The sequence below is a fragment of the Phaethon aethereus genome (assembly GCF_964289735.1).
Source record: "Phaethon aethereus genome assembly, chromosome: 3".
In the NCBI taxonomy this organism is placed as follows: domain Eukaryota; kingdom Metazoa; phylum Chordata; class Aves; order Phaethontiformes; family Phaethontidae; genus Phaethon; species Phaethon aethereus.
The window spans coordinates 107,711,386-107,730,274 of record NC_138576.1 but is presented as its reverse complement, the minus strand read 5'-3'; positions in this window follow the sequence as shown (position 1 = coordinate 107,730,274).

Here is an 18,889-nt window from a genome sequence, read left to right as displayed (position 1 = left end):
TCTTGGGTTTCAATGTACGATGTTGCTTTCTGAAATGTATTTAAGATCAGGCATAGGGATTCCTAAATCAACACAAGCAAATAGAAAAAGAACACGCGGTACATACATCAAGGTACAATATGGTGGGCATTTACTTCATTTTTGAATACTCTTCTAGGCAATAACAGGCAATGTGCTGAAAATATGGCCTGACATAAGGATCCTTCCATTTTACAAGCCCACTTAAAGTTTCCGTCTTTATAGTGTACTTTAAAAGAAGCAGTAATCTTAATCCCTACAATCTTGACCTCAAATTACATTTTAGTGTTTTCTCCATAGCAAAAGAGATGTGATGCAGATGGCATTACCTCATGTAAATCCCGATGGCAAATTACGTTCCATTGTTACGTCCATGGCATTATTGCACGCTAACCCCGGGAAATGCACAATACCTCTTTTAGTGGAAATCTCTTTTCTTGAAAAAAAATCTGAAATCTGAGATAGGAAACCAGATAGGCCAAGAACCCCTGTATTTTATGGAAATTTCGCAGTGAGTGTGTATTGAGCCAGATCTTTAGACAATGTAAGACTGGCAAAACCGAGATATGGCCTCCTCAATCAGAAGATCTGGCCCGTTATATTTTATTTTCTTTTGTGGTTAACAGCACTGGATTACTACTCAGGAAATGTGGATTCATCTGTCAATTCTACTGCAAGCACGGTGCAGCCGTGGGCAATTCCGAGTTACCTTTGCTTCCATGTGCAAAATGTAGCCAGCCTCCTTCCCTGGCTTACCTGGACACCTCGGGTGTGCTGCTACAGTGGTAGGATGAGTACGGGTGTCCAGAAAGATCACACACATCTCGTTAAGGGTTGGTACTTTTATTTTCTGACATTTTTAAGACCTTTGCTTTGTAGATTTCACTTTCACCTAGGAGCGCCTTAGTACAAAAGCCTAGGAACTCCCGGTTATCTGGATGGAAAAAAAAGTCTTGAAAATTAACGTGTTTTTTTTTTTTTTAGGCAAAAAATTCTAATGATGGAAAACACCCAACTTTGGTCAAATAAGAAAAATAACCTCTTTGAGGCAAGCCTCTTTCCCATAAATCGAAACCTCTGAATGAAGTGCCTGCCAAAGAATGCTCTCTTCCTGGAACACAGGGAGCAGAACGCCAGCAACTTGCTTTGAATGTGTTGAACCAAATTTTACAGCTCTATCTGACTTCTAGACTGACCCCGAGCCTGCCTTTTTTCTTTTCCTCACAAATACTACTACTGCTTCTTCCAATTCATTGATATATTCCTTAAGGATTGCACATAAACTTGGAGATTTCTGGAAGAAAATATCTTGAATATGAAGCTGATCATAAAGCTACCAAAACCCTAATAATACTCCCTGCCCATTCTTGTGGTATAAAAATATAACTAATGTTAGTCCAGTGAACAGCAAGTTAGACTCTGGAGGGCTCTCTGGAAGTCTGTTTTGGCTATAGTATTACCTTTCCCCGTTTAACTTTGTAAACCTGTAATTGGCAATAAAAGAGACCGCACTTTTGCTTTTTTAACTAATGTTTATTTAAACCTTACCATAAGGTGCACATAGTGGTTTCTTTTGTTTCCAGCAGGATAAGATTCATAAGCAGAGACCAATTTATCATTTAGAAAAATTATTTTGTATTTTTAACCCAAAATGTCCAGCTTCACCATGTGTTTTTAAGAGACCCAGCCAGATTTTTTTTTCACAGCCTTTCAGTGCTCTCTTGTACACGTGGGCTACGGGTGGGACCTCATGCTGGAAGTAGAGACCCCTTCGGGTAAAGACAGAGGACCCGTTCTCGCGGCGTGTATCCGTGTCAGAGTCAGCGAGGCAAAGGTGCCTGATCCTGAGTACGCTGCCACGAATCTGGAGTTACTTAATATAATTATTTCGAATGTGCAGCTACTTCCGTACAAATACAGACCAGGTTAGGCCCAGTGTTTGGATCAGTGTGTCTATGTAGCCTGAGCATGCATGTTTTTAGAGCGGCTGTTTTCCCTTTGAGGTTAACAGGGATTTTGCCTTTTATTTTTAGAGAAGTGGCAAGAAGATAGCTCTTCTAAGGTAAACTAAATAGAAAAACAGACGCTGAGTTGAAAAGAGAAAGGGTAAATGTTTTTGTAGAGATATACACAACATTTGTAGTGAAAGGGCAGTATTTGTAGTGAAAGTGAAAGCTCTTAACACTTCAATTAATCTGTATTTTGTTGGACAATGATCTTGTGTGCCTGCTTCAGGCACTTTTTTTTTTAATTAAAAAAATGAGATTTTTTTGGAAGGTGTTCATATACACGGATTTTAGGTTAGCATGTGTTTTAAATGTTCATGGAAAATAATTTTAACATAATCCACCTATCCAAGATACCTAATCTTACTCTGAATCTTACCTAGTGTGCAAGGCTAATGCTATACCAAAAGGACAATAATTATAAGTAGAAGATGCACCAGAAAGCAGGGGGCTAGTCTAGGCAAGGGACCATGGAGTACCTGCTATGTTCTCTATACCCTTTCTGAAACACCCTCTACTGTTTGCTTTCAAAGTCAGGGACACTAGGCTAGATGCATCTTTAGCTTGACCCCGTTACAAGAGTTCTTATGTTTCATGTTACGAAAAGAAGAACATCTGGAAATAAAAGCTTTGTCTGAGGCTGGGCTCTGATTCTTGGTTGCCTTTTTAAAAAAAAAAAAATCATGTTGATTGTTTTCATCATATAAATATGAACAACAGGAAAAATCTGTCAGGGTTTGATGAGATGTTGTGTCATAGCAGATAAAGTTTTTCTCAGCTATGATTTCAGACTTTAATAGTGAAACCATCTGTTGAGGAGCTCATTTGTTTTGTTTTATTTATCACAGTGGATTATCTCTTCAGATAATATTTCACAAGATCCAAGGGAAAAGCAATGATAGATTTGGCTGTCGAACTCATCAGCTAAAACTAAGCACAGGCTCATCTGCTGCGTTACAAGTGTCATTTAGGAGACTTGGACCGTCAATGTAGCAGAAACCCAAGGGAGCATAACGACTGCCGCCTTAGCTGGCACCGACGCTCAGGGACACAACTAAAGGCTTCCAGAGGCAAAGCGCGAGGTTAGCGCAAGAAGAGGAGCCAAGGCACCCTCGCTGAGCCGGCTCCCACTGGCTGTGGGTAGCACGCTGCGAAAGGCTTGCAATGTATGTGCCATTGCATTACATAATGGGAAGTGCTTTGGTTTACACGCAGAATATTACTGCACTCTGTAATCATCCCCTTCTCGTCGGAGTGCAGTGACAGCTTTGAACTTGCTGATTGCTTTGGCAGGAGCAAGAAAGAGAGAAAACAAGGGATTAACAGAGCAACTCTGCCGTGGTGGTAAGCACCTTTCCCAGTTGTGGGAGGCTGACATTCCCCCAACATCTGGAGATCGTCCCTCACATCTCGTCGTCGCTGGCTCTCCTCCGCTGTAGCAGCATTCCCTCGGCTCCTTGGCACAGCAGGTGCTCACAGCCGGAGTCTGCCTCTCTTCTGGATGCGTCCCACTGCCTTTCTGCCTGCTTCCTCCAGCCCGGCACAGGAGGGACGGGGCGAAGGGGAAGGGTCTGCTGACGCAAATCCTGTGGCTGCGAGCCCTGGGGCAGTGAGCGTGCAAGGGCTGGCGGTGCCCTGGTCGGTGCTGGCTCACAAGTCCGTCCTCTGAGGTGCTGCACGTGCAACAGCCAGTGCATCACCTTTGCCTTCGAGGGACGGCATGGGAATGAGCTCCTTGGCTCTGTGGAGTGGACTCAGGAGGCACCTTTCTGTCGCTTTTGAAGTGAGTGCATGTGTGACGTAGATAAAGGCATTTGGAGTCTATTTGGTACCTTATGATAAGAACAAAGTGATACAAGCAGGCTGGAGTTGTGTGAGAAACTCATCTCTTAGTCCAGCTAGTTAGGGTGTGACTAACAATCTTCACGTGACCTCGAGCAACAAGAGAAAGACCTATGTGCCTGGAAATGCTGAGATGGGCAGGAACCCCTCAAGGGACAGGCAAGGGGGTCCCACTCAAGGTCTGCTGGAGAAGGAGGAGAGGTGGGCCCCAAAGTAACCCAGAAAGAGAACATCTCCTGCTAGCTCAGCCATTGCAGCCCTTGCTTCTCGGCCCATAGACCCAGCTGGGGGGCTGCACCGTGTTGGCCACCCCTTGTGTCAGGCAAAGCAAAGAGAGGTGGGAGACACCAGAGAGGCACAGCCTTGCGCCTCCCGGGAGCATGTGTGGGTAGAGGACCTCCCGCCCCGGGGGGCTCTTCCTGATGAAATTTTCACCAATTTCATGAAGTGCGGGGCGAGGTTTCTGAGAGGCAGCTGCCTGCTACCTGAAGCATTTTTTTGTGTACCCCAGCATTTTTGTGTCTCTGCTATGCTTCTCATAATCTTCTGACTTAAAAGTACAAGTGTAGCTTTTCTTTCTCATGGGCTTGCCCAACATGGAGTTTTTAATTAACATCTGCCTCTTTGACTAACATAGTCCTTGTTCCAAGTCCTTAAATGATATCTTAGGGATTTTCAGCATTTTGGACACGATCTTTTTCATACTGTTTATCTGTCTTTTCTACTTCACTTGTGTGCCATTCTCTTCTATTTATTTTAACTATCCTCAGGCACCATAATTTTGGTATAACTGATATTCAGTAGTTTTCTGATCCAAGGCTTTAAGTCATATATTACTCCATGGGATTAGCCCTGCGTGAAACCGCACAGTCCTGGATTAGACATTAAGAATATGGATCATGTTTTAAAAATTCATTTGTGCAACTATTGGGTAAAATTAGACTCAGACAAGCTGTTCTTGTCACAAACCCATGAAACTTCTCAAGACCTTCCTCCCTTAACCAAAGCTATTTGCCTGCAGGGCATGAAGTATCCACAATACTACAGCGGGAAAAACTGTGTTTCGTGGTCGGTTAGTAACATGTAGTTTTGCAAGTGGATTGTGAGGTTGGTTATCACCACATATTATTAACAGTACTGAGAAATACCCAAGCAATTTAAAGTAAGTTTTATTGGTGTCGTACTTCTGCATTGACAATAAATTTCTCGGCTCAAGTGTTGGGTATCTTCTGCCCCATGAGGACTCCAGACAGTAAGTCACAGACATCTGGACAGCATCCTCATGGAAGAGGTAGGCTCTACTGGCATGTAATGGAGCCTGTGTAGGACATGAAAGTGGTTCCAGATTAAAGGATGAGAAATGCATTTTCCTGAGAAATGATACCCCATGGCTCAAGTGCACAGAGATGGCAGTTAGAAAGGGGCCATAATTTTACAGTCTGTGCTGTCAATTATAATTCACAGTATGTTCCACAACATCACACACATAAACAGACTCAGAGGCTCCTGAGAGACTGCAGTTTCTTGCTGCTCAAAGCAACCCTCTCCTTCTCCTTATTCCTGGAATTGTTTGCCTTTGGAAAGACTATAAACATACTAGTACTTGCAGGCTTAAAAAATGAAGGGTTTTGTACCTGAATGACTAAAAGTTCTTGCTAAATTATAATCTCTGTTGGAATTTAGGTCCAGATTCACAGATACATCTAAGCTTCTAAACAGATCCTTCTGCAGCTCCGTTGCAGAAATAGCTGCTGTGATGTGGGATTCCTCAGAGGAGTGGTCCCACAGGCAGCAGAGATGTTGTGAAAGAGGTTCAGCTACAAGAGAAATTGTGCAGTCAAGTGGCCTAAGCTCAGGCATAGGTCAAAACCCCCTCTCTTAATGGCTTCTTCGGCTGCAATTTGATGTGTGCTGGGATCCTTGGCCATGTCAGCTGCACGGCCTCCACAGTTTTGCCTCTTTCTGACGAGATCTGTTCTAGAATGGGCCTATTCAGGATTTTTTTTTTTTTTTAAATTTTATTTTACATTAAATGCGTATGTTCAATTCAGTGACTGTAAAACGTGTTTGAATCACAGTCCTGGAGATGAAAATCCTCCATCTTTCCACAGAATTGCTCCAGTTCTCCCACACTGCTCTACGGAGGTGCAATAGTCCAAACCTGGAAGGAAGAACGCTGGAGGAGTTGAACGGTGCAGTGCGTAGGTCTGTTTAATTGTCATTTGCATCCTTCATGAGACTGCCAGCAGTCTTAATGCCACTCTTGGTATCTTGCATATTTTATTGATGTAATTATTCACTGCACAGGGGATGAGACCACTAAACTTAAGTTATCAAAGAGCCTTCAGTGATAACCGTTATCGGGCCCATTTCAACGTCTTTCAAAGCTAATCTTGCAGTATGACGAGAAACAGCTATGGAAGGAAGCAATGACTTTGGTTCCGCTCAAGAGCAATCTGTTCGCATGGCTACTGCTTAAAGCGGGTGTTTCCTAAGGGTCTCCAGCTTTCAAACTGGTAGAGAGAATAAACTTTGAATAGTTTTGATTTTTAAGGCATTGTTTAGAGGAAGCGGTCAAGGACACATAAGTCTGATTTTCCTCTTTGCACTGTGAAAATCAGTCACAAGATCACTCCACCTTTTCTGCTCAGCTTTCGATGCTCCATGTCTGTATCTGTATCTATACAGACCTGCTGTGAAAATGGACTGCTTCTGCTGAAGGAAAGATAATGTGCACCTGCAAAACTCTACTGTCCCTCTTCCTATTCCATTCTGCATCTTATGTTTTCTCATAACTGTGAATCACAGTCCTTCACTTATAAAGATAGTGATTTGTTGATGTGGAAAGTAAAAAGAATGGCTTAAATCTGACACGCTGTCTTAATTTTTAAGGAAATATAAGCTGCAAAGAACTAAGAAATAACTAATACCTGTTAATACAGTAAGTAGAAAAGCCTGTAAGAATAGAAGTGAGGAACATCTGAAAAATGAGTGGAATTTAGCGTTCACTTGGCAAAGCTTATTTCATATAAAATTCCCTCATTAAGAGTCTCAGCTTCAAAACTGAAAGGTAAACAGCTTGTCTGTCCCTGGAATGTCTTCTGTGACACTATTATCGTATGAAATAGATTACGTGTTTAACTGATTACAATTTAATAGAAAGGAATCAAGATACTAATTAATATTTACTTAATATTTGACCATTAATTATACATAATAGTAATTCGTGGAGTATGGCCTTGTGATGTACCTTTTTCAGTGAATATTAAAATCTATAGACCTTCCTCTCTTCTTATTTGTACCACTGTAAGTAGGTTTACTTCCTGATTTGTGTTGCTGTCAGAGAAATGTCAAACTAGTGGTGCTTACCATGTCATGAAGGATGGTTTCCCTAAGTTAGGGTGAGCAGTGTTGGATCTACAGTCTCTCTTCAATGGAAAGCAAAATAACTCTGGCATGCAATATAGCATGAAACAGGCCAATCTCCATGGAAATCAAAGGGAATCTTCCCATTGGCTTCAATGGAAACTGGACTGGTCTTGGAATGACAAGACGACAGAGGCATCTCAGTGTGTTAAAAAAATCCCTTAATGACACTTTGCTGGCAGAATAGCATTGGATCAGCTGCATGAAAGACAGGTATTCAGTGGGAGACTGACAATGAAGAAAGGATAGAACCTTGGATAACCTTTATTGGTTTTTATTGTACAAAGCCACTTGGAAGGCTCTTTAAACTCACCGCAGATAAACAATGCTGAAGTCTATATATTTTACTAAGAATTCAGTGGACTTGTTTGATTTGGTACATGTGTGCACTAGAAATTTGTTTTCCTTAATGTAGTTTAAAATCACCTAGTGGAATTAAACCTAGAAGCAGTGTCTCTTCCAGCTACACATGTACGTAGGAATGGGAAATGACTGTTCATGTCTATGCCAAAGAAATGCAAGAGAGGTTTGTAACTTCCTTCTGCTTTTTTTGGTCCCAAAAATCTGATTCCCAAAACTTGTCATCATGGGCCACTGTCAGACTTGGCAAATTTCACTCTGATTTTTTCTTTGCTGAATTCTTTTGGGTTGATAAAAAAGATTTTTCAACATTTTCAAATGTTTCACTTACCCCAACCATGGCAGATGCTCTGTCCTCTGGGCAGGACCACCATCCTCTCCTCTACCGAGTTTAATTCTTTGTATCACCAAAACTCACTCATTGCCATAGAAGTGCTCCACATACCAAGGTGACTGGGCAGTCTTTAAACAGTGACAACTGAATTGACTTGAAATAGCTAAAATATCTCCTTAGTGAGTCTTTGTTAATCTAATTTGCTCAGACTTTAAAAAAAGCCAAGGAACGCTGACAAAAATGAAATAAAAAAATTAATTTCACTTGTTTATGTAAAACATTACTTCCATGGTTGTCTGGAATTTTTTGTTGGATATTTTTTCCCACACTTACTTTGGGTTTGTACAAATTAGTTTTAAAGCAGCACAGGAATATGTTAGATCACTTGGAGAGGCTGATTTCTGAAGGGGATCAGGAGCTATAGGCAAGTAACATCCCCCTTTGTCGATGTCCAAAGACAGCTAAACCAAATTATAGACAACAAAACCAATAAACTTCCCTGACCACTCGGATTTTCCTTGGTGCCTTCATTTCCTATCTTGTCTGTTGAGGTTGCAAGACCTTTGGGGGACTGATGGCTTGATTTTCTGCCTGCAAAACATGGAGCACACCTGCAGTGCTAAAAGAAATGAAATGCACAAAAAGAAAGTTGGATGTGCAAGTCTTTCCAATATGTAAGCACTCTAATTCATACTGCAGCATTCAAAAGTGATCCCACTGTATGGATGAATAATTTATCACATCTGAGTCTCAGTCATTTACAAGACTTACAAGAATATCCAGATTTATAATCATCCCAGTCTTCTGGAGGAATTCCAGTTTAAATAATTATATTGTACCGATACTCTCCAGTTTTCTGATTTCAGCTGACATACTCATTTTCACTTCCTTTTTCAACATGCTGTTAAGCCTCTTTCAAGGACCATCCAAGAAGTAGTGGACCTTCAGTGGCTTATAGAAGGATTCCTTTGTTTACAACATATAGCTAGCTAGTTCTTCAAGATCCTATGAGAAGAGCCTCTAAAAAATAGTGATAATTTTAATTAAAGATTTGGTCATGTGTGCAAAAGGTTATTGACCTCTGATTTTGATGAGAGCGGGACTGGGTGTTAACCATATTCCGCTCTGAAACAGTAAAAGCATTGCAGTGAAGTCCCAAATGACACTTTTCTGAAATGCTAAAAAAAGAACCTGACAATAAGGCTTTTTTTTTTTTTTATAATATATTTCTGGTGTGTTTTAGCTACAGTGTATCATCTTATAGTGTAAACAGAAAGATGAAAAGCCAGACAACGCTTGGGACTAGGTACAAAAGCAGCAGAGATGCCAGAACAATACAGGAGCAGAGAACGTGTCGGAGCAGGGAACAGGTTTGGTTTTGCTTTTTAAATTTTCCTTCAATAACTATCATAACTTGCTAGAAAAAAAAGCAATTTGTGGGGGATTTGGAGTTTCTCAGGTGCTCCCTGCTTTCCCTGGTCGCCAGGATTTTGCTTCAATGAGTGCAGAAGACTTCTGTAGACCACAGCCTGCTGCAGATGTGCTGGGGGTCTGCGTGAGCACTCTCTGGCTAAACGAACTGCAGAACGAAGTGGGAGCGAAAAACGACAACCCAACCCTTTGGCGCTTTAGTTCCTCAGTACAATTCATAAACACTATACGTACCTCATGTTTCTGCGAATATATAGCGATGAATGAGCAATTCAATGAGCTGATCCATTTCTCTTCTTTTTACATACTGGAGTGGGGAGTTTCTCTCCTTTCCTGCCTTCTGGGATGGATTTGCCATTATATGCTTGAATGCACGTATGTAACTTTGCGGCATTGACATCTCTGTTCCCTTGTTCTCCTTCACTAATGGGTAAATGATTTTTGTGCTGCTCTCATTAGAGTAGGAACAGTGTTTGCACTTCAGAGCAAATGTTACAAGTGAAATAAACAGTGCCATTCTCATGCCAAAGTGTATGTTTAAGATTAAGCTTCTATTTAATTACATTGGTGAATTGCATTCCTTTTGAGTTATGAGGCAGTGCTACAGGAAGCAGTTTTATAAACCTGATTTTTCAATTCCCATGCTTTCCTACTTTAAGACTGTGTATACAGATCAGTGTACAAAGCGTCTCAGAGACTTCATACAGATATTTAGTATTACAGTAATACACCTTACTATCTACCCTATCAAAACATTTATAGGTAGACTGGCTAGTAGATAGATAAATGCGTATGTGTGTACATGAAGTGTCTTAAATTGTACTCCTTGCCTAGAATATGGATCCTGAGAATTCAATAGCAGAGCACCTGGAGGTTGCTGCCTTAAATTTTATGTTGCCCGTTGAAGACCCCTATGCTGGCACTGAGAGTGTTTTAGGAGCTCTTGCCTGCCTTAAGCTGCTTTAGCCATTATTGTATATTAATACCCCAGGAGAGGTAGAGCTGGGAGGGAACAGATTTCTCCAGGCAGATTTTTGCTGTGTGATCTGTGAGGTGAGAAGGGGGTCAGGCAGATTAGTCCTCATCACCCTGCCTTGTTAGCGGAGATGGAACACCCCATTGCCTGTATAAGTGTGTTTGCTGCTCTATGCCCATACCATGCTGCAGATTTCTGAAGCTTCATAATAGCATCTAGCGGTAGGGGGAGGTCTAAGCCAAGCAGCCCTGGTTGAGAGCCTGGCAAGGAAGCTAAGAGAAGCGGCCACACAATGTGAGAGAGACGTGGCCGGAAAAGCTTAAGCAAGTTTCTTAAATAAAAAAAAAAAAAAAGAAAAAAAAAAAGAAAAAAAAAAGTGAGTAGATGCAGAGAGAGGCTGGGTAGCCAAAAAACAAAAGCAGCCAGAAAGCTAAATACATGCAGCTGAAGAACTTAAAAAATTCAAGAGGAAGACATGAGAGGTGGCCAGAACAGCATTAACAAAACAGACTCTCCCTTTCCCTTCCCTGATCATCTTTCATTCCACTACATCCTTCTCCTCCACTCCTGGCTCCCCGTCCTTTCCTCTCCCTCCTCCTAGCCATTGTGGAGAATGGCAGCTTCAAAAACTCTCAGCTCAGCTTTGCAACAAGAGTAAGAGCCTGATACAATGCCCAGATTAATGAGTGAATTTAGCAAAAAAGTTAATACAGTAAACCAAGAATTAAACACTTCTAAAAAATGGAGGGATTTTGCCATTCAACATATAAATACTTTTCTTCAGGAAGGGGTGCTTGCAAATACTTGTGACAGAGTGTTGTGATTGTTTTGGCTTGTGAATGTGCTGTTGTATGTCCTATTCCTGACTAGGCACTTTATGTACCTAGGACAACCTTCCTGAACAAAGTCAGTTGAAATGTGATGCCTTGTAATCGTACAGGGAGGAATGTGTCCTGGTAGTCTTTCTGTTTGTATGATGGCAAAAAAAGCCAGGGAAGCATTTTTGTTCATCTGCGACGTTCAGGATTTTGTTTGTTTGCTCTTCTTGTTTGTTCTCACAAATCCAGTTCAAAAGAGCAAGCGTATTGATGTTGTAGCAAGTAGATGAATAGTAAAAAGATATTTCCACAGTCAATTCAGTTCTAAAGAAACCCTTTCCAAATTCAGTAGAACAGATTCTGGCAGGTAAGGGGAATTACTGGCAGTGGATAAATGTTCCTGGAGGCATTGCTAGTGAAGACATTGATTTAAGCTGAAAATGCATCATCTTAGTCATTTCAGTTATGTTATTGTTTCTGTCGCTGTAGTGTGGAACAGGCTCTGTTGTGCCCTGCGCTGCAAAAGAACAGACAAGATGATCTTTCTGACCCTGCAGGTCACAGTCCCGGTGGTAGACTTGTGTAAAAAGCCAGGGAAGTACCATGGGGTAAAGAGAAAAATTTTATTCCTCGACTTCAAAACAAATGTGGTATTGGGTTGCCCAAAGACGCTGAATAATTAGTGTCAGAGTTGAGAAATGAGTGCAGATCCCCAATACCGGCAGCCAGGCTCATTCTATTAACCAAAAGGTTTCATTCTTATTGGGTTGTTCTTAGGTACTGGAAACTGCTATTGACCAAGAGCTTCCCAGGAATACAATAAGGGCAGACTAAACTCAGACATTGCATTTTATTTTATTCCTAAGGCCGTTAGGAAACTGAGAAACCCCTTGCACTGGTGAGCAGGTGAGTATGTCACACTCAGCAGCACCAGGGCTTTGAACGGTTTGGGAACTGTAGAAGTCCAATGGCTGTAAGCTGGGCGTGTGCAATTCTGACTCAGGTATTTTTATCTGGAGTGATTAGGACTCAAGTGCATGCTGTATTTTAGAGTCAATACAAGTGTCAGTCTGGATCACCCTACTTCCAGCCTAACTTTGCTTGGCACAGTCCAGCTGTGCTGGCATGGGTTCATCCGAGGTCTGATGGGCACCCTGATGAGTGTTTTGCTCCAGGCTGCAGGTTCACCTCTTCTCACCTGTCCCAAGCTCTTCCCAGCATTGCCAGACCGGTTCATCCACTCTGTGTCATCTGGGAAGTCTTGCATGTTTTCTTCTTTTTCTTTGAAACAACACAGAGCTTGCGTGTATCATTTTCAGGAGGAGTAGCTTCCCTGGTAATTGTTATACTGCAGTTTCAAGTATATCCCCTTACATATCCCCTTACAGCTAAACTAGTTTGGAAGTGTTCCAGAATCTGCTGTTGTGAGAAAATAATGATATTCTCTGTCTTCCTTTCATGGATGTTCATTACTTGCAGACATAGAGCAGAGAACTGATTAAATCACTTTCATTTCTACTCCATGGTTCTGCAAAGCTTTAATCCTGGCAGGACTATTCATTATTTAATTCTTTCACTCGGGGTATTTTGTAAGCATTTTTTTTTTTCCCCCCTTGGGATCATGTGCTGGTTAATAAATTTCTTCTTTGGATAAGACAGATTCAATCAATGCTGATATTCTTCTGACCCAGCCCCATGTGATGAGAACAACTGCACCATGTAAAAGCTGATGTCAGATCTTGTCTCATGTCCCGTTCCCTATAGCAAGCTTCTATAATAGCCCACTGGTAGCCTTGTGCCTGTTTGGACTTTCTGAAGCCACCAGGGATGACAAGTGAGGAGGCTGGTGGATAGGCTGGTAGAGAAGCAAGCCAAAACCACAGCCTTGGAGTTAGAAGAAACAGTCAGAACAGGCAAGTGTCTAACTAACGTGCTCGTGGCAGAGTGGTGTTGTGCAAGGTGAGCGCCTCTGTCAGGATACAGACGTTACTATCTCCTGAATGAGATGTGAAACCACACACACACCATTTATGGTTGTAGAGGTCACGCGGGACATTTTGCAAGAGTAAGGATTAAGGTCTCAGAATGCCAGCCAAGTCCAACTCTGGTAGTTGAATTTTGCCTATCTAAATTTTACAACAGTTTAATTTGGAAGACTTCACTTCCCCTTCCGCAAATACAGCTGTGTCGCGCTGCTGGTGCAGAACGTCTGCTGCTTCCCACCCTAGAGAGTGTTTCAGCACTACCTGTACTGACCCATGGACATACAGCCTGTGAAGCGCTTGGAGCGCATTCATGATCACATTTGATGTAAGTGCCTAATGGGCATTGTGTATGCACGCGTACACGCAAGTATATGCAGAGACATATTCTTCTATGTATTATTCTGCAGGCTCATCTATACAGATTGTTCATGTACAGGTGCATGGACGCTATCCCCATTGGGCCAAAATATACTTTCATTCAGAAAGGAATTTTTTAAAATATATGAAGTATGTAACAATATTTACCGACACGTTTCATTTCATAATGACACAACAATAGCAGGGAAAGCCCCAACGTTGTTTTTAATCTTTTCTCTTTCAAATAATAGTTGGTATTGCTAGGAATAGCAGGGTATTAATCAGTGTTAAATCGTGATAATAGGCAATATCACCAGAGGGCTTGAGCGTTAAATGCATGAGGTACTAAACAATCCCCAAGCACTGCGGAGTGAGCTGAGAACAGGACTGTGAATTGTAAGTCAATTGATTAGTCTTTAGCGGATCTAACTGTGGTCTGGACAGAACGCATTTAACGTGGCTCACATATGTGTTAATGGTAATTACGGTTTGCTTCAGTTTTCATCACAAAGGCTCCCACAGCGCTTTCTGTTTCACATTGCTGACACACAGCCACCCCTGCAGTAGAAGACAGAACGTGAACAGCAGAAAACCCAGGAGTGGATGAACGGGAAACGTTGGCCCATGACACTGGGACAGGCTCCTGGGCTCATGGAAAGCGGCATGGGAGCTTTAATTTTCACATGAGCTCTGGGTTTTTAAGGGCAGAGCTTAAAGACCCCTGCTCAATAAACTGCCTAGTAGTAAAACACGGCTACCACAGAAGGATGAAGAACTTGCTCGGCTCTGCCAATATTCAAACCTTATGGTTCCAGGATGTCTGTTCAGACATCAGGTTTAGACCACTAAAATTATTCCCTCTGGCAGCAACTATGCTGAACTGTAACAGGCAGCTTAGGGGCGGAATAATTAAACAGAGGCATTGCGACCTTACCTTGTTTCGTGCTAGAAAAATCTCAGTTTAAGAAAAACGTACTTATTTCAGCAAGCATTTTTATTCCAATGGCTCATCATACTACAGGCGGCTGGTATAAGAGAGAGAAAACACTCCAGAGAATCAGGGCTCCAAGAACTTTTGGGAATGAATTAAGCTTCATTTTGATAGCGTACCCTAACTGTGAAATTAATTCATTCCTATACTCACCTAGGAAGTATTTCAAGATGGCTCATTTTGATATTATTGATTTTTTCCAAGAAATACCATGTAAGACAAACATACACATTTTTATGAAACAACATATAAAAACCAGCAAAAAATTCTTTGAACTCCAGTTGCTGTTTAACATATGTTCATTTCTTGAACGTAATACTGTTGGTTTTTCTTTTCTATACTATGCCTTTTTTTTTTTTCCTCAGTCATTCAATGTGCTAGAGTAACATATTTTCCAGGTCCCCTTGTAACTCCCCTTTTCAAATTTCTGCCTGCTGATAACTTGCTTTCCAACATATTCTTTTAGAATGCATTTTAAAGAACAGGTATTCTAAACTTTGTTGATGGCAGAAACCTTCCCTCAGCTAAGCGCCCTCAAAATGCTGTTACTTATTTGAGGGAAAGATTATAAAATAATGCTTCAGTTATTATGTTGGAAAGTGCCTGAAGAGACTTTATCTGACTTTATTGTAAAACGCTGTGCAACTTTTATCTGCATTTACGGTATCAAATAAAGAACGTTCATAGTGACAGTCAGCAAAACCAACAATAATAAATAGCAATATGATCATATATGAGAATCAACAGCTTAGGAATGAGTAAATCACATCTTAACAACTATTTAACAGTAGGTGGATTTGCTAACTTCAACGATATTGTACTGAAACTTATGACAGAAATTATTATATTACAGAAATTATGTACTCTGTGATGCATTATAGCACGGAAATTATTATATTTTTATATGTATGACAGTATTTCATGAGGTATGCTTTAAATAAGCTGTTCTTCCTGGTTTTCCTTTGGGAATGAATGCCCGCAACTTGCAACTGCTGCTAATTGGGACTTGGGTCTAGAGTTCAACAACTGTTCAGTTTTGAGCAAGGGGTTGCAGAGACAGAATTGCTCTTTTACGTCAAATTTATCTGTAATAATGTGTTTATGAAGTGTTACCAGTGGTACAGAACAGTAACTATTGGTCATTATTCCCAGGCCCATTGCTGTATGCCTTTCATTTTGAATCTCAGGCTTTTGATTGCATTTAAGTTGATAAAACTTGCAATTATCATGGTGCTTTTAAGGAGAAACACAAAATAAATACAGTAAATGCTCTCTCCCTGAATTAAGTTTCCTTCCCATGCTTTCCCTGTGAACTGACTTCCTATCTCTTATCTTGGGTAATATGAAGTTAAAAGGAAAACTTTCCCATATACTTTTAGCATGTTGCCTAAAACATTATGGGACCCTTTGCCATACAGAAAACAATGATTTTTATTTCTTGCAGTTTAAATGGGTGCTTTAGCAACTATGACAACATCACTTTCTAGTACTATAGAAATTCATAATTTTCTAATGCGCTCCCCAAGTTCTTAACTGAATCGCGTAACTTTTTCAGGCAATTATCCACTTTTGTCTCTTTAGTCTTGAAACTGGTTGAAGAAATTGGTTGATATATAAATTATTCATATTTGAGTAGCTTCCTTGTGTGTGTTAGTTATGGGGAGGCCCACAATATTTGTTTTCTGCAAATACTCCAAAATTCACTATGTATTCGTGAAAACACCTATGCATTTTTGAATTTTCATGAACTTTACACAATGGAGTCTGTGACATGCAATTTGCTATGCCACTGCTTAAAAAGTTCCAGGCATCCGGTCAACAAGCAGAAATAATATCTCAGGACCTGTCATACAGCACAAATCACAAATACAGTTTGGGAGCTGCCTGAAAACGGGGTTGAGTAATTATGAACCATAAATCCACCTGCAAAAATCAGGGACAGATCACTCCCAGCCCTTCCCAAAATGGCTGAAATGCATTATACTTTCAGTTCTACAATTACAGTTTGAACAGTCTTACCAGTTATGAAGCTGATGTCTATTTTCAGCTCCCCAGTAGAAAATAATTGTATTATTATACAAAATATATGTATTATTATTAACAGTTAGTTACCTGTGCTGGATCAAGCTGAATTCTGAATTTTATTCTTTCTTGCAGTGCTTTATTCTCCAATAAATACTAAAGAGCCAGGTTCATGTGTGGTATGAGCAAAAGGAAAACGGTATGTGCTTAATCGCTCAGTACTGGCTGAGAAGACAGTCCATGATGGTATTGGCTCAGAAGACAAATCCATGCACCCTCAGCCCTCCAGCCAAATGAGCGGAGGCTTCCTTGGTTGTTGCAAATGCTGGCGAGCCCAGCAGTTGTGCATGGTTGTGAAACAAAAGAATAATACCCATATCCTATCTTTCGAAATACCTGGGCATCACCCTTAAATTCTCACATAATCTTTTAGTATTAAAAACGGCTTTTCCCTGACACTTGATGGCTCTTAATGAGTGTGAGCCACACACGCCTTTTCGCTTGCGAAGTGAAAATGTATTCCATGTAAAATCGCCTAGCCTCCCTACCTCACGCTCTGCTGTCTTTTGTCTCTTTGAAGCTGGTCTGTTCCGATTTTATATTCCTTGCCCAGGACTTTGCCTATCATTGCCTCCGAGACTGCACTCTAAATGTATCGATGACTTTATCTCTCCTCACATCCACTTTTCCTCATTCACAGTCTCTCTCGCAATCTACACCCTTTAATAGCCAATCCCATTTATCCCATTGCAACTCTCTCTGGAACTGATTCTATGCAGCGGCTTTTTATTGTTCTCTGTCCTCAGAACCATAGAAATCTGAGATGGAAAAGGCTGATGAGGTCACCTTGTCCAGTCCCCTTGCCAATGCTGAATTGTTTCCTACAGTCTAATTTTAAAATTACTCATTCAGCTGGGCTTCCACCTCTTCTCTTAGAAGATTATTCCACAGTATTAGGCTATATATCACGCCATTAGGAAGTTTTTCCTGACAGTTATCTTGAATTTTCCTTCCTGTGCTTTTGTTCCATAGTTCATAGCTATGTACCATTGGGCCACTCCAAACAATATGTTTCACTCTTTTAGAACAGACGTCCTTCAAAACCCATTTATCACTCAATTTTTAAAAGTTTAATTAGATACTATCAGTTATCTTTCCCACCCACAACACTGTATGGTGACAGACTTTTCAGGGCCTGTTGCGGTAGGACAAGGGGCAATGGTTTTAAACTAAAAGAGCATAGATTCCTACTAGATATAAGGAAGAAATTTTTCACGATGGGGGTGGTGAAATGCTGGCCCAGGTTGCCCAGAGAGGTGGGAGATGCCCCATCCCTGGGAACATTCCAGGTCAGGTTGGATGGGGCTCTGAGCAACCTGATGTAGTTGAAGATGTCCCTGCTCACTGCAGGGGGGTTGGACTAGGTGACCTTTAAAGGTCCCTTCCAACTGAATCGATTCTATGACATTTGATTATCTCTTCTTCCTTTTGCTCTGCAAAGAAGGGGTCGGTCCTCTTCTGTTCTAGCTCGTATGATGACAGCCACATGCCACATGAGGACAAGAATTCAGGTCTCTTCTCCCCTGCCTGGTCACAGTTGCACTTTCATACTCTGGGGACAGGCATGCCGTCTCTCATATTTATGCCTACAACGAAGGTTTTGCAGCAGGTAAGCCTTTTGCCGCATCTAGTCCTGCTTTTGGTAAATATGTTTATCTGTGTAGCTCAAACTCATGGACAGCACAGGCTCCTGTAGCTGTTATAGGTGGTGTTGGATAAAGACTTCCTATTCTAACACTTCTTCATTAAAACTCATGCTGCCATCAAAATTTTGACAATGATGTCAATTAATTCTACTTACACCTTTCACACATCTGCACTAAATGCTGATGTCCTCCACCAAAAATGAACTTTTTTGAAAATCCTGAATACAGATATACATACTGCTTTGAATCAGAGAAGCTTAGAATTATTTTGGTGATCACCTCTGAACTTGTTGTATTTGAAGGGCCCGAGCCTCTTTCACCTTTTCGTACCCAATCCTCAAGTGTTCTGAACCAGCACATTTTAGTTCTAACTTTTCTGAAGGACCTTGCACCTCTTTGGGTCTTTAAATGAGTGGCCACGCTGTCAGGTGAGTTCAGCCACTTGGGTTGCAGTTGTATAAAATTACAGCCCGTTATTTAGAGACCTAGAAAATGTTTTGAAAATCTGGCTTCTGCAGTGGAAACGGAGCTCTTGGAAATTTGGCCATGAGCAACTTTGACGATTTGTTCCCCCACTGTGTGTGCCGAGTACTTGTGGCCATGAATGAACTTGTACA